At 42.5% G+C, this 12,202-nt stretch overlaps 1 long non-coding RNA gene across 1 annotated transcript; it reads right to left on the reverse strand.

Annotated features, from left to right (window-relative positions):
• Positions 1-615: 615 nt before the first annotated feature.
• LOC145858583 (uncharacterized) lies at positions 616-3,381 on the reverse strand. Its single transcript, XR_014379024.1, has 2 exons — positions 1,967-3,381; positions 616-1,869 (listed from the first exon to the last, which is right to left on the reverse strand). It is a non-coding gene; the product is annotated as an uncharacterized LOC145858583 (long non-coding RNA).
• Positions 3,382-12,202: the final 8,821 nt, after the last annotated feature.

Raw genomic sequence — 12,202 nt, forward strand, 5'->3', positions numbered from 1 at the left:
CTAATACATACTAGAGGAGGTGCTTCCACAATAATGTGATTTGTATTGAATACAAGGTAAAGTATTGGATTTTTCACATACTACAGTAAGACATTATCCCATTAAGCTACATTTTCATTTAAAAAAAAAAATTAAAGCAAGGTTTGCTTTTATAATTACAAAACTACTAGGCAAGACTGAGCTGTTTAGTCTTGTAATAATGTGGTGTATGCATGTATTTCCTTAAACCTTTATTTTAGCAATACATGTCATAAAAAAAATCATAATGACATAATTTTTTGGTCAGTAGGTGCCCAACATAACACAGTAGCTCAGATAGATAAAGCCTGTCTACATTCCGGATTTCTGTAGCTGTTAGATTACCTGTGTAATATTGACATAAACTCAGAACCCCTTGTGTGTCAAATTGTCCTGTTTTATCAATTGCTGTGCTGATCAATTGACAAATCATTACCCCTGTCAAAATAATATGTTGCTTAAAGTTATGTTTGTACTTTAATTTATTTTTGCAATAAAGATGGTGATGCAACGTTAAAACACATTTACAATAGGCCTATATCTAAAAATACATACAGCCAAACGATATACAGTGCTTTCAGAAAGTATTCAGACCCCTTGACTTTTTCCACATTTTATGTTACAGACTTATACTGAAATGCAAAAAAAGGGTTTTATACATTTTTGCGAATGTATTACAAATAAAAACCTCACATTTACATAAGTATTCAGACCCTTTACTCAGTACTTTGTTGAAGCACCATTGGCATTACAGCCTCGTGTAATTACAGCCTCGTGTCCTGAAGCCACTCCTGCGTTGTCTTGGCTGTGTGCTTACTGTAGGGTTGTTGCCCTGTTGGAAGGTGAACCTTTGCCCCAGTCTGAGGTCTTGAGCGCTCTGGAGCAGGTTTTCATCAGGAATCTCTCTACTTTGCTCTGTTAATCTTTCCCTCCATCCTGACTAGTACCCCAGACCATACTACCGAAAAACATCCCCACATCATGATGCTGCCACCACCATGCTTCACCATAGGGATGGTGCCAGGTTACCTCCAGATGTGACTGAAGACATTCAGGCCAAAGAGTTCAATATTGGTTTCATCAGACCAGAGAATCTTGTTTCTAATGGTTTGAGAGTCCTTTAGGTGCCTTTTGGCAAACTCCAAGTGGGCTGTCATGTGCCTTTTACTTAGGAGTGGCTTCCATCTGGGCACTTCCATAAAGGTCTGATTGGCGGAGTGCTGCATAGATGATAAAAATCAGCATGTGAGAGCGATAAATTATAAATGTAATCAAAAATGTTGCCCCTACAAACTTATTCAGTCCGAATGGTGTCAAGCCTAATGGTCACTTTATTGACTCTGTAGTCTTGTTCTTATCCAACGGCAAGATAGAGCTAGTTCCTGGCAAAAGATTTTGCTAACGAACCTGTAAAAAAATTTGGTGTGGTTTTTAGGAAATGTACGTACGGCTCATGACGAATGGCGGGGAGTTTGTCATCGAGATTGGTGTCATATTGCCCTATATATATGATTGTAGCGACATTATAGTAAACAAATTGAAACTAAAATAATAACTACAAGTGGAAAAACTATTTAGTAGACTGAAATCAAATAAAAAATAAAAACATTTGAAAAAATAAAACTATACTGAAACTTGTCACGATTCTCTAAAGCTGAACCCAGAAGCTGACCAGGACAAGGTGAGTAAAATGAAGGTGAGTATTTATTTACAGTCTCGAGGTGAAAATAGAATAATCCAGGAGACGGAGCGGCAGCGGAGGTGAGTTGATGAGAGTGAATAGGCAGCTCCAATGATGTCACTGAAACCACCGACGGCCAGGCAAGGGAGTTGAATGTTCCGGGAGGATGACTGTAGACAGAGTAAACGGGGGTGAGTAACCGGCAAAAAGTACAGAACAACAAAACTAACTCTGGTAACATGAGGCTGATACACTGACACAACATACTGTTCATTGCTAACGATCCGGCAGGGAATGGATGTCAGGTCAGGGCTTATGAAGAGAAGAGGTGATGATCAGGACCAGGTGTGCAGATGGCTGATGAGATGCAGGTGCGGGTAATCAAGAGTTCTCCCGCCTAGCTTCGTCGCCTGGCAACCAGACAGGGTGCGTTCAGGAACCTCAGGAAACAGACTCCAAATCAAAAAACAGTCAGCTCAGGCAGAAAACAGACTCAGGAAGCGGGATTCCTGACAGAAACTATAATCTTTGACTGCAAAACGAACTAAATTCAAATCAAAACCATCATAAATTATGTTTAGTTTTAGTTTTTTTCCCTTCTAAACTTTGGGTTTTCAAGCTTTTTTTTCTAATGTGGTTTTCAAGGTTCTGAATCTGGTGAGTAAATTGCTGGAAAGTACAAAAGCAAATGCATTGTAGTGTCAGAAGATGGCAGCTTTAGTAGAACAGAGATAAAAGGGAAAAACCCAACCAACCTCAACTTTAATCTGAACAACACCCACAAAGAATTTCAGGATAAAGACCTAGGTAAGACAGCTATTATTTTATTTTGGGAATTTGGTAAGGATATAAACACACATAAGGCACACATTTTTGGGGAATAGCAGGGGGAAAAAATGGCTGCGTGGTTAGCTTGATGACATAATCAACTTTAAACTGCTAATTTGTCTCTCTGCCAACAAGAAAGGTGTGAACAGTTTGGGTTCCTATGGATTGCGAGGTGGGGGTTTGTTACTACGCCAATAAATCAAAATATCTTTCCGGGCCTTTGCCACCTAGGACATTTGTGTGACTGGACCATCTCAAATATTACTTGTCACGGTTGTCGTAGGAAGGAGCGGACCAAAGTGCAGCGTGATTATCGTCCCACATTTTATTGAACTGTGAAACTATGCAATACATAAAATAAACTGAATAACAAAACAACAAACCGTGACGCAGAGGTGAAACAAACACTAACTCAAAAACAATCTCCCACAAACCCAGGTGGAAAAACCACCTACTTAAGTATGATCTCCAATTAAAGACAACGAGGACCAACTGCCTCTAATTGGAGATCATCCCAAACAAAACCCAACATAGAAATACAAAACTAGAACATAACATAGAAAAACTAAACTAGAAAACCCCCCAGTCACGCCCTGACCTACTCTACCATAAAAAATAACAGCTTTCTATGGTCAGGACGTGACACCCTGCTATAGGCCTACAGCACATAAATGGCTCCTACCCTCCCAAGCACTAAAACTAAAACCGAAACTAAATCATATAAAAACAAAATAGAAATGTTTTTATCAAACTGAAACTGAACAAAAACAAAGAAATCAAACCTGAAAACTAAACTGAATTTCAAATACACACTACTTACTGATCAAAAGTTTGGGGTCACTTAGAAATGACCTTGTTTTTGAAAGAAAAGCAAATGTTTTGTACATTTAAATAACATCAAATTGATCAGAAATACAGTGTAGACATTGTTAATGTTGTAAATGACAATTGCAGCTAGAAACGGCACATTTTTTATAGAATATCTACATAGGCATGCAGAGGCCCATTATCAGCAACCATCACTCCTGTATTCCAATGGCACGTTGTGTTAGCTAATCCTAGTTATTCATTTAAAAAGGCTAATTGATCATTAGAAAACCCTTTTGCAAATATGTTAGCACAGCTGAAAACTGTTGTCCTGATTAAAGAAGCAAGAAAACTGTCCTTCTTCAGACTAGTTGAGTATCTGGAGCATCAGCATTTGTGGGTTTGATTCCAAGCTCAAAATGGCCAGAAACAAAGCACTTTCTTCTGAACCTCGTCACTCTATTCTTGTTCTGAGAAATGAAGGCTATTCCATGCGAGAAATTGCCAGGAACCTGAAGATCTCGTACAACGCTGTGTACTACTCCCTTCACAGAAAAGTGTAAACTGGCTCTAACCAGAATAGAAAGAGGAGTGGGAGGCCCTCGTGCACAGCTGAGCAAGAGGACAAGTACATTAGAGTGTCTAGTTTGAGAAACAGACGCCTCACAAGTCCTCAACTTGGCAGCTTCATTAAATTGTACCTGCAAAACACCAGTCTCAACGTCAACAGTGAAGAGGCGACTCCGGGATGCCTGCCTCCCACTCCTCTTTCTATTTTATTGTTCTTTAATCAGGACAACAGTTTTCAGCTGTGCTAACATAATTGTAAAAGTGTTTTCTATTGATCAATTAGCCTTTTAAAATGAACAACTTGGATTAGCTAACACAACGTGCCATTGTAGCACAGGAGTGATGGTTGCTGATAATGGGCCTCTGTATGCCTATGTAGATATTCCCCCCAAAAATCTGCCGATTCCAGCTGCAATAGTCATTTACAACATTCACAATGTCTACACTGTATTTCTGATCAATTTGATGTTATTTTATTGGTCAAAAAATGTGCTTTTCTTTCAAAAACAAGGTCATTTCTAAGTGACCCCAAACTTTTGAATGGTAGTGTAAATCTAAAAATGAGTAGAAATTAAAAATGAATAGAAAATCACAAAACTATAATAACCTTGCTCTGAACCCACCAATTTTTACGTGAATGTGCACACAGGCATAGACGGATGCACTTGCACACAAACACTACACACACATAACTCAGTCATACAGTGCTGCGATGCCACATGGGGAACAGGCGCACTTATCCACAGCAGGAAACAACATGGGGGCGGCTGTAGTGGAGTGAGGTCTCATGGTCAGGGTGTTGGGAGACAGCAGGGGGGCTGTAGTGGAGTGAAATCTTAGAGTCAGGGTGTTGGGAGGCAAACACAGCAGCAGCTCAGATACATGTTAGCAGTGTTCTTCTTAGACATTAGAGAAAGAAGAAAACAGCTTTCTAAGCATGGGAAATGTTTGGATGTGTTTCTTTTTATTTCACATGGTGGAGTAGAAATTCTTCCCGTTTTCCAGCAACGGCACAACCGAAGTGCAGAGAACCAGAGTTGTCTCTTTCTCTAGCGCTTTATTTCTTTCTCCCTTTGTCTCTCTTTCATTGTCCCTTCTCTCTCTCTCTCTCTCTCTCTCTCTCTCTCTCTCTCTCTCTTTATCTGTCTCTTGTTCAGGGGCATAATTGGCACGTGCACTTCACTACTGAACTACCCTTTCTAGTCTCCTGTCAAATCATTGGGGAGTGGGAAGAACATAGCTGCCAATTACTGAACAACAATGAACATGCCATCCCTTGATATCACCAATGACAATTGTGACAGTATGCACAAAGAGAAAAACCAGTGCTTTTCATAGCATATTCAATCAGATATATACATAGCTGTCAGAATGCTCACCCTGAAAAGCCCTGAGCCAAAGTCTTTTCCTTGAACCTCCCTCCACATCAGGCAACGTCAGACGGAAGCAAAGTTTGTTTGCCACAAGGAGAGAATCAGCCGCAAGCAAATCAAATGGAGCCCTTTTCAATACTGGGAAGAACCGTAACAAAGGGAAAGTGATGTGAGATGTCCGCCCACTTGGTACCAAGGACACACACCTTTCATATGGCTACTACAGTCAGAGCTAACTAATGCTGCTGGCATCGCTGATGTCATTCAAATCCCACAGACACTTCTTTCTCTCTCAATCGTTCTTTCTTTTTACCTCTGCTGTAGATGACTAATCGACATGGAGAACCTCCCCGGCAATTGTGTGAGAGTGTGTGTGTGTCGTGTGTGTGTCATGTGTGTGCACATGTCACCCCCCTTTCTCTTTCTTTAAACATTTAACTAAAGTGAATCCCTGTTATTATGGCTTCCTAACCATTGACCTTTCATCTCTTTGCCGTCTCTTTGTCTGTCTCACGTGGCCGCTGTCTGCTGGACCTGCACGTGTCCCGTCTCTCACATGCTGAGAAGCCTACATTCAGTACTGTAGCTCTGCTCTATCAGGCACACTGCTCCTCACAGCCTCACAGCAAGCAGATACTTCTACAGATGTCTGACTTCTGTACCCGTGACCACCTATGTTCACTCACATAAAGCACACACATTCACTTCACTTCCAGATTACTTTATTGGGGAAAGTTAGAAGGCATCATTGGACCAAAATAGCACAATTAAAGTATTTACTTATCATGCACATATTATACAAGTAGGCCAGTTTATAGTATTGTATATCTAGGATTCATATGTGGGATCCATTAAAAAAAAATACGTCAAATTTGCAGTTGAAAATAACTGTTTTCACATGTTGATCTTAAATTTCAAATCATATTTTCATGTGTATTCAATCTAGAGTTTACATGTTAACACCACCTATTCACTTGAGGAGGGGGGCTCGTCCTCAGGAGTGGGAGGTTGTCCAGATATGGGAGAGGTTCGACAGGGCCAACATAGATCTTACTCATTGCTGGAAAACACGCAGTGTCGTCTTTTTTTCTTGATAAGGGATCCGAATGCCCCATTGGGAACAGACGCTCTGTCACACCAGTGGCCTCAGATCCTCCTTTACGCGTTTTCACCAGTGGTTCTGATTCAGCCCACATTGGAGAGAGTGTACCGGAAGGGCTTATAATTCATTATTGTGGCTCCCCATTTGCCCAGGCAGCCTTGGTTTGCGAAGATCATTTGCCTCAACTCCCGTTGAGCAGGGACCTGTTGTCCCACGTGAAAGGACAGGTTTGGCACAAGATTCCAGAGATTTGGTTCCTATGGGCCTGGCCCCTGAGAAGGCCAATCTGCTGGCTAGGGGTTTACCTCTGAATGTTATTGCTACCATGTAGTATGCAAGGGCTCCCTCCATGAAAGGGCTGTATTTGTATAAGTGGCAAGCGCTTGAGCTCTGGTGCCAAAATAAAGACCTGTTCCTTTTCAGTGCTCTGTGAGGGACATCCTTGTGTTCCTAGAGGAGCTTTTTGAGCAAAAAGTGAACATGGCTGCTATCTTAGCCTGTCATGTGGGAATTGACGGAGCCTCATCTGGGGCTCACCCCCTGGTGGTGTGGTTCCTGAAAGGTGTACATTGTGTCAGACCAGTATCTAAATCTATTGCGCCCACATGGGACTTGACCCTGGATTTGGAGGCATTGCATGAGATCCCCTTTGAGCATCTGGAGTCAGTGGACATGAAGATACTCTCTTACAAAATCTCTCTGCTCATGGCTTTGGCCTTGGTTAAATGTGTTGGGGACCTCCACCCGTTGTCTTTACACCTTTCCGGTACTCAGTTCGCCCCAGGCACCTTAGTGAGTCACCTTAGTATGCATTGGGGTTGGCTTGGGGCCAGGATTATATTTCCCCATAATATGCACCGAAACTGACTGACTGAAAAGGAACGTAACGTTATGACATTTACATTTACATTTACATTTAAGTCATTTAGCAGACGCTCTTATCCAGAGCGACTTACAAATTGGTGCATTCACCTTATGATATCCAGTGGAACAACCACTTTACAATAGTGCATCTAAATCTTTTAAGGGGGGGGGGGGGGGGTTAGAAGGATTACTTTATCCTATCCTAGGTATTCCTTAAAGAGGTGGGGTTTCAGGTGTCTCCGGAAGGTGGTAGTTAACTACTGTTAACTACTGTTCCCTGATGGAAGGAAACGAGGTACAACTGATGTTTAGCCCCGCACTGACAATTCCTGGGCTCTGTGAAGAGAGGTGTTAAATTGAAGGAATGAATCCGAGCCATACGCTTATCACCTGTGGAATGCGGGGCTTCCAGCGAGGCGCAGATTTCATTGGCCTTGTCAAGCGTGATTGTAGATCCTTCAACCTAAGTCACCAGAGTGCGACTCCCCCATAATATGTTGTACCTCGTTTCGCTTCTTCAGGGAACAGTACTTAAAGTCATAACATTATGTTTCACATGTGAAATTTGCAGTTTCCGGTGCATCAAGTCTGACACCAAAAGGCTCCTGAACAGTCTCCAAAAGTATGTGGACACCCCTTCAAATTTGTGGATTCGGCTAGTTCAGCCACACCCATTGCTGACAGATATATAGAATCGAGCACACAGCCATGCAATCTCTATAGACAAACATTGGCAGTAGAATGGCCCATACTGAAGATCTCAGTGACTTCAATGTGGCACCGTTAAATGATTCCACCTTTCTAACATGTCAGGTAGTCAAATTTCTGCCCTGCTAGAGCTGCCCCGGTCAATTGTAAGTGCTGTTATTGTGAAGTGGAAACGTCTAGGAGCAACAACGGCTCAGCCTCGAAGTGGTAGGCCACACAAATTCACAGAATGGGACCACCGAGTGCTGAAGTGGGTAGTGTGTAAAAATCGTATGTCCTCGGTTGCAACACCTACTACCGAGTTCCAAACTGCCTCTGGAAGCAAAATTAGTACAATAACTGTTTGTCTGGAGCTTCATGAAATGGGTTTCCAAGGCCGAGCAGCCACACACAAACCTAAGATCACCATGCACAATGCCAAGTTTCGGCCTGTGTGGTGTAAAGCTTGCTGACATTGGACTCTGGAGCAGTGGAAACGTGTTCTCTGGAGTTATGAATCATGCTTCTCCATCTGGCAGTCCGAAGGACAAATCTGGTTTTGGCAGATGCCAGGACAATGCTACCTGCCCCAATGCATAGTACCAACTGTAAAGTTTGGTGGAGGAGGAATAATGGTCTGGGGCTATTTCTCATGGTTCGCGCTAGGCTCCTTAGTTCCAGCGAAAGGAAATCTTAACGCTACAGCATATAATGACATTCTAGACAATTCTGTATTTCCAACTTTGTGGCAACAGTTTGGGGAAGGCTATTTCCTGTTTCAGCATGAGAATTCCCCCATGCACAAAACGAGGTCCATACAGAAATGGTTTGTCGAGATCGGTGTGGAAGAACTTGATAAGCCTGCACAGAGCCCTGACCTCAACCCCAGTGAACACGTTGGGATGAATTGAAACGCCGACTGCGAGCCAGGCCTAATCGCCGAACATCAATGCCCAACCTCATTAATGCTCTTGTGGCTGAATGGAAAGCCTTCCCAGAAGAGCAAGTGTGCACATACTTTTGTAGTGTAGTTCTGCTATATGAAGGTCACTGCCTGTTAAAGGGGCATTCCTAAGTTACTACATCCATTTTTGGACTAATGATATACAGTATGTGGGGAAGGGTATAAAACCATTTATAAAGTTTTGAAAGTTTCCAAGAGCACAGTGGTCTCCATCATTGTGAAATAGAAAAAATACGGAACTCCCAGGCTCTGCCTAGAGTTGGCCATTCTACCAAACTGACCAACTGGGCAAGAAGGACCTTGATCAGGGAGGTGACCAAGAACCCAATGACCACTCTGACAGAACTACAGAGTTTATTGGTTGAGATGGGAGAACATGCCAGAAGGCAACAGTCTCTGCAGCATTTCACCAATCTGGGCTTTATGGCAGAGTGGCCAGACAGAACCCACTCCTGAGAAAAAGGAGCATGACAGCATGCCTGGTGTTTGCAAAAAGGCACGTGAAAGAGTCTGAAAGCATAAGGCAAAATATTCTGTGGTCTGATGAGACTCTTTGTCCTGAATGCAAAATGCTATGTCTGGAGAAAACCAAGCACAGCTCATCACCCATGTAACACCATCCCTACCATGAAGCATGGTGGTGCAGCATCATGCCATGGGTATGCTTTTCAGCGGCAGGGACTGGGAGACCCGCAAAACACCAGCCTCAACGTCAACAGTGAAGCGGCAATTCCTGGCATTCTAGGTAGAGTTTCTCTGTCCAGTGTCTGTGTTCTTTTGCCCATCTTAATCTTTTCTTTTTATTGGCCAGTCTGAGATATGGATTTTTCTTTGCATCTCTGCCTAGAAGGCCAGCATCCCGGAGTCGCCTCTTCACTGTTGACATTGAGACTGGTGTTTTGCAGGTACAATTTAATGAAGCTGCCAAGTTGAGGACTTGTGAGGCGTCTGTTTCTCAAACTAGACACTCTAATGTACTTGTCCTCTTGCTCAGTTGTGCACCGGGGCCTCCCACTCCTCTTTCTATTCTGGTTAGAGCCAGTTTGCGCTGTTCTGTGAAGGGAGTAGTACACAGCATTGTATGAGATCTTCAGTTTCCTGGCAATTTCTCACATGGAATAGCCTTCCTTTCTCAGAACAAGAATAGACTGTGAGTTTCATTAGAAAGTGCTTTGTTTCTGTCCATTTTGAGCCTATAATTGAACCCACAAATGCTTATGCTCCAGATACTCAACTAGTCTGAAGAAGGACAGTTTTCTTGCTTCTTTAATCAGAACAACAGTTTTCAGCTGTGCTAACATAATTGCAAAAGGGTTTTCTAATGATCAATTAGCCTTTTAAAATTATAAACTTGGATTAGCTAACACTGATAATGGGCCTCTGTATGCCTATGTAGATATTCCATAAAAAATCACCCGTTTCCAGCTACAATATTCATTTACAACATTAGCAATGTCTACACTGTATTTCTGATCAATTTATTTTAATGGACAAAACATTTGCTTTTCTTTCGAAAACAAGGACATTTCTAAGTGACCCCAAACTTTTGAACGGTAGTGAAAACATAATTTTATGATAACACTATTAAATAAAACGCCTCCCTCTTCTTGCATGTTTCCCTATCTTTCGTTATGTTACCCTGGCCTTTGTTTTCACTGCGGAAAACATAACGTGATTTGTTGACACACGTGTGTTCACACGTGATTTTTCATGTGTTCTTTTTGTAAGAGTTTGCATTCTGACATACAGACTAGACTGTAGGCTACAGACTAAATGCCATACACTATAAGCTAAGCATTTGATTTATGACCACAGCATTACTCAAATAATACAGGATGAACCAGGTTCTCTCAATCCAAAGATATTTTACATGGGCTGGCAAGTGCACTGTCCCTTTTTATAATTTCATGGGTCTATTTATGAACGTCACAAGCCTCTATCGTTCATAATAAAGTCAGGACTACCGCGTTCTTTGCATGTCCTCCCGAGTGGCGCAGCGGTCTAAAGCACTGCATCTCATTGCTAGAGGCATCACTACAGACCCTGGTTTGATCCTGGGCTGTATCGCAACCGGCCGTGATTGGGAGGCCCATAGGGCGGCGCACAATTGGCCCACCATTGTCCAGGTTAGGAGAGGGTTTGGCCGGGGTAGGCTGTCATTGTAAAATAAGAATTTGTTCATAACTGACTTGCCAAGTTAAATAAAATAAATATATTTTTGCTTCATCTTTTTTTTATATGCAGAGTTCGTTAACTGTTACATAACAAAAATATGTGGGTCAATGGGATGTTTCTCTGAAACACACTTAGACCACAGTGTGTTGATTGTTCCTTTTTCCTTTTACCTGCAGTGACTAAACTAGAGTTCAGTCCTCTTATTCTCAGCCATCATCACCTTTAGGGTACATTGACACACTAACTGCAAAGACTACTGCAGTCATAACATAACACTTACGCAACATCGTGGCCTAATACTTTCAGAAATAGAAACATTAATGTACACTGCTCAAAAAATAAAGGGAACACTTAAACAACACATCCTAGATCTGAATGAAAGAAATAATCTTATTAAATACTTTTTTCTTTACATAGTTGAATGTGCTGACAACAAAATCACACAAAAATAATCAATGGAAATCCAATTTATCAACCCATGGAGGTCTGGATTTGGAGTCACACTCAAAATTAAAGTGGAAAACCACACTACAGGCTGATCCAACTTTGATGTAATGTCCTTAAAACAAGTCAAAATGAGGCTCAGTAGTGTGTGTGGCCTCCACGTGCCTGTATGACCTCCCTACAACACCTGGGCAAGCTCCAGATGAGATGGCAGATGGTCTCCTGAGGGAGACCATCTGGACTAAGACCCAGACCTGGACTAAAGCATCCGTCAACTCCTGGACAGTCTGTGGTGCAACGTGGCGTTGGTGGATGGAACGAGACATAATGTCCCAGATGTGCTCAATTGGATTCAGGTCTGGGGAACGGGCGGTCCATAGCATCAATGCCTTCCTCTTGCAGGAACTGCTGACACACTCCAGTCACATGAGGTCTAGCATTGTCTTGCATTAGGAGCAACCCAGGGCCAACCGCACCAGCATATGGGCTCACAAGGGGTCTGAGGATCTCATCTCGGTACCTAATGGCAGTCAGGCTACCTCTGGCGAGCACATGGAGGGCTGTGCGGCCCCCACAAAAAATGCCATCCCACACCATGACTGACCCACCACCAAACCGGTCATGCTGGAGGATGTTGCAGGCAGCAGAACGTTCTCCACGTCATCTCCAGACTCTGTCACGTCTGTCAC

The sequence above is a fragment of the Salmo salar genome, chromosome 10 (genome assembly GCF_965601325.2).
Source record: "Salmo salar chromosome 10, fSalSal1, whole genome shotgun sequence".
Classification (NCBI taxonomy): Eukaryota; Metazoa; Chordata; class Actinopteri; order Salmoniformes; family Salmonidae; genus Salmo; species Salmo salar.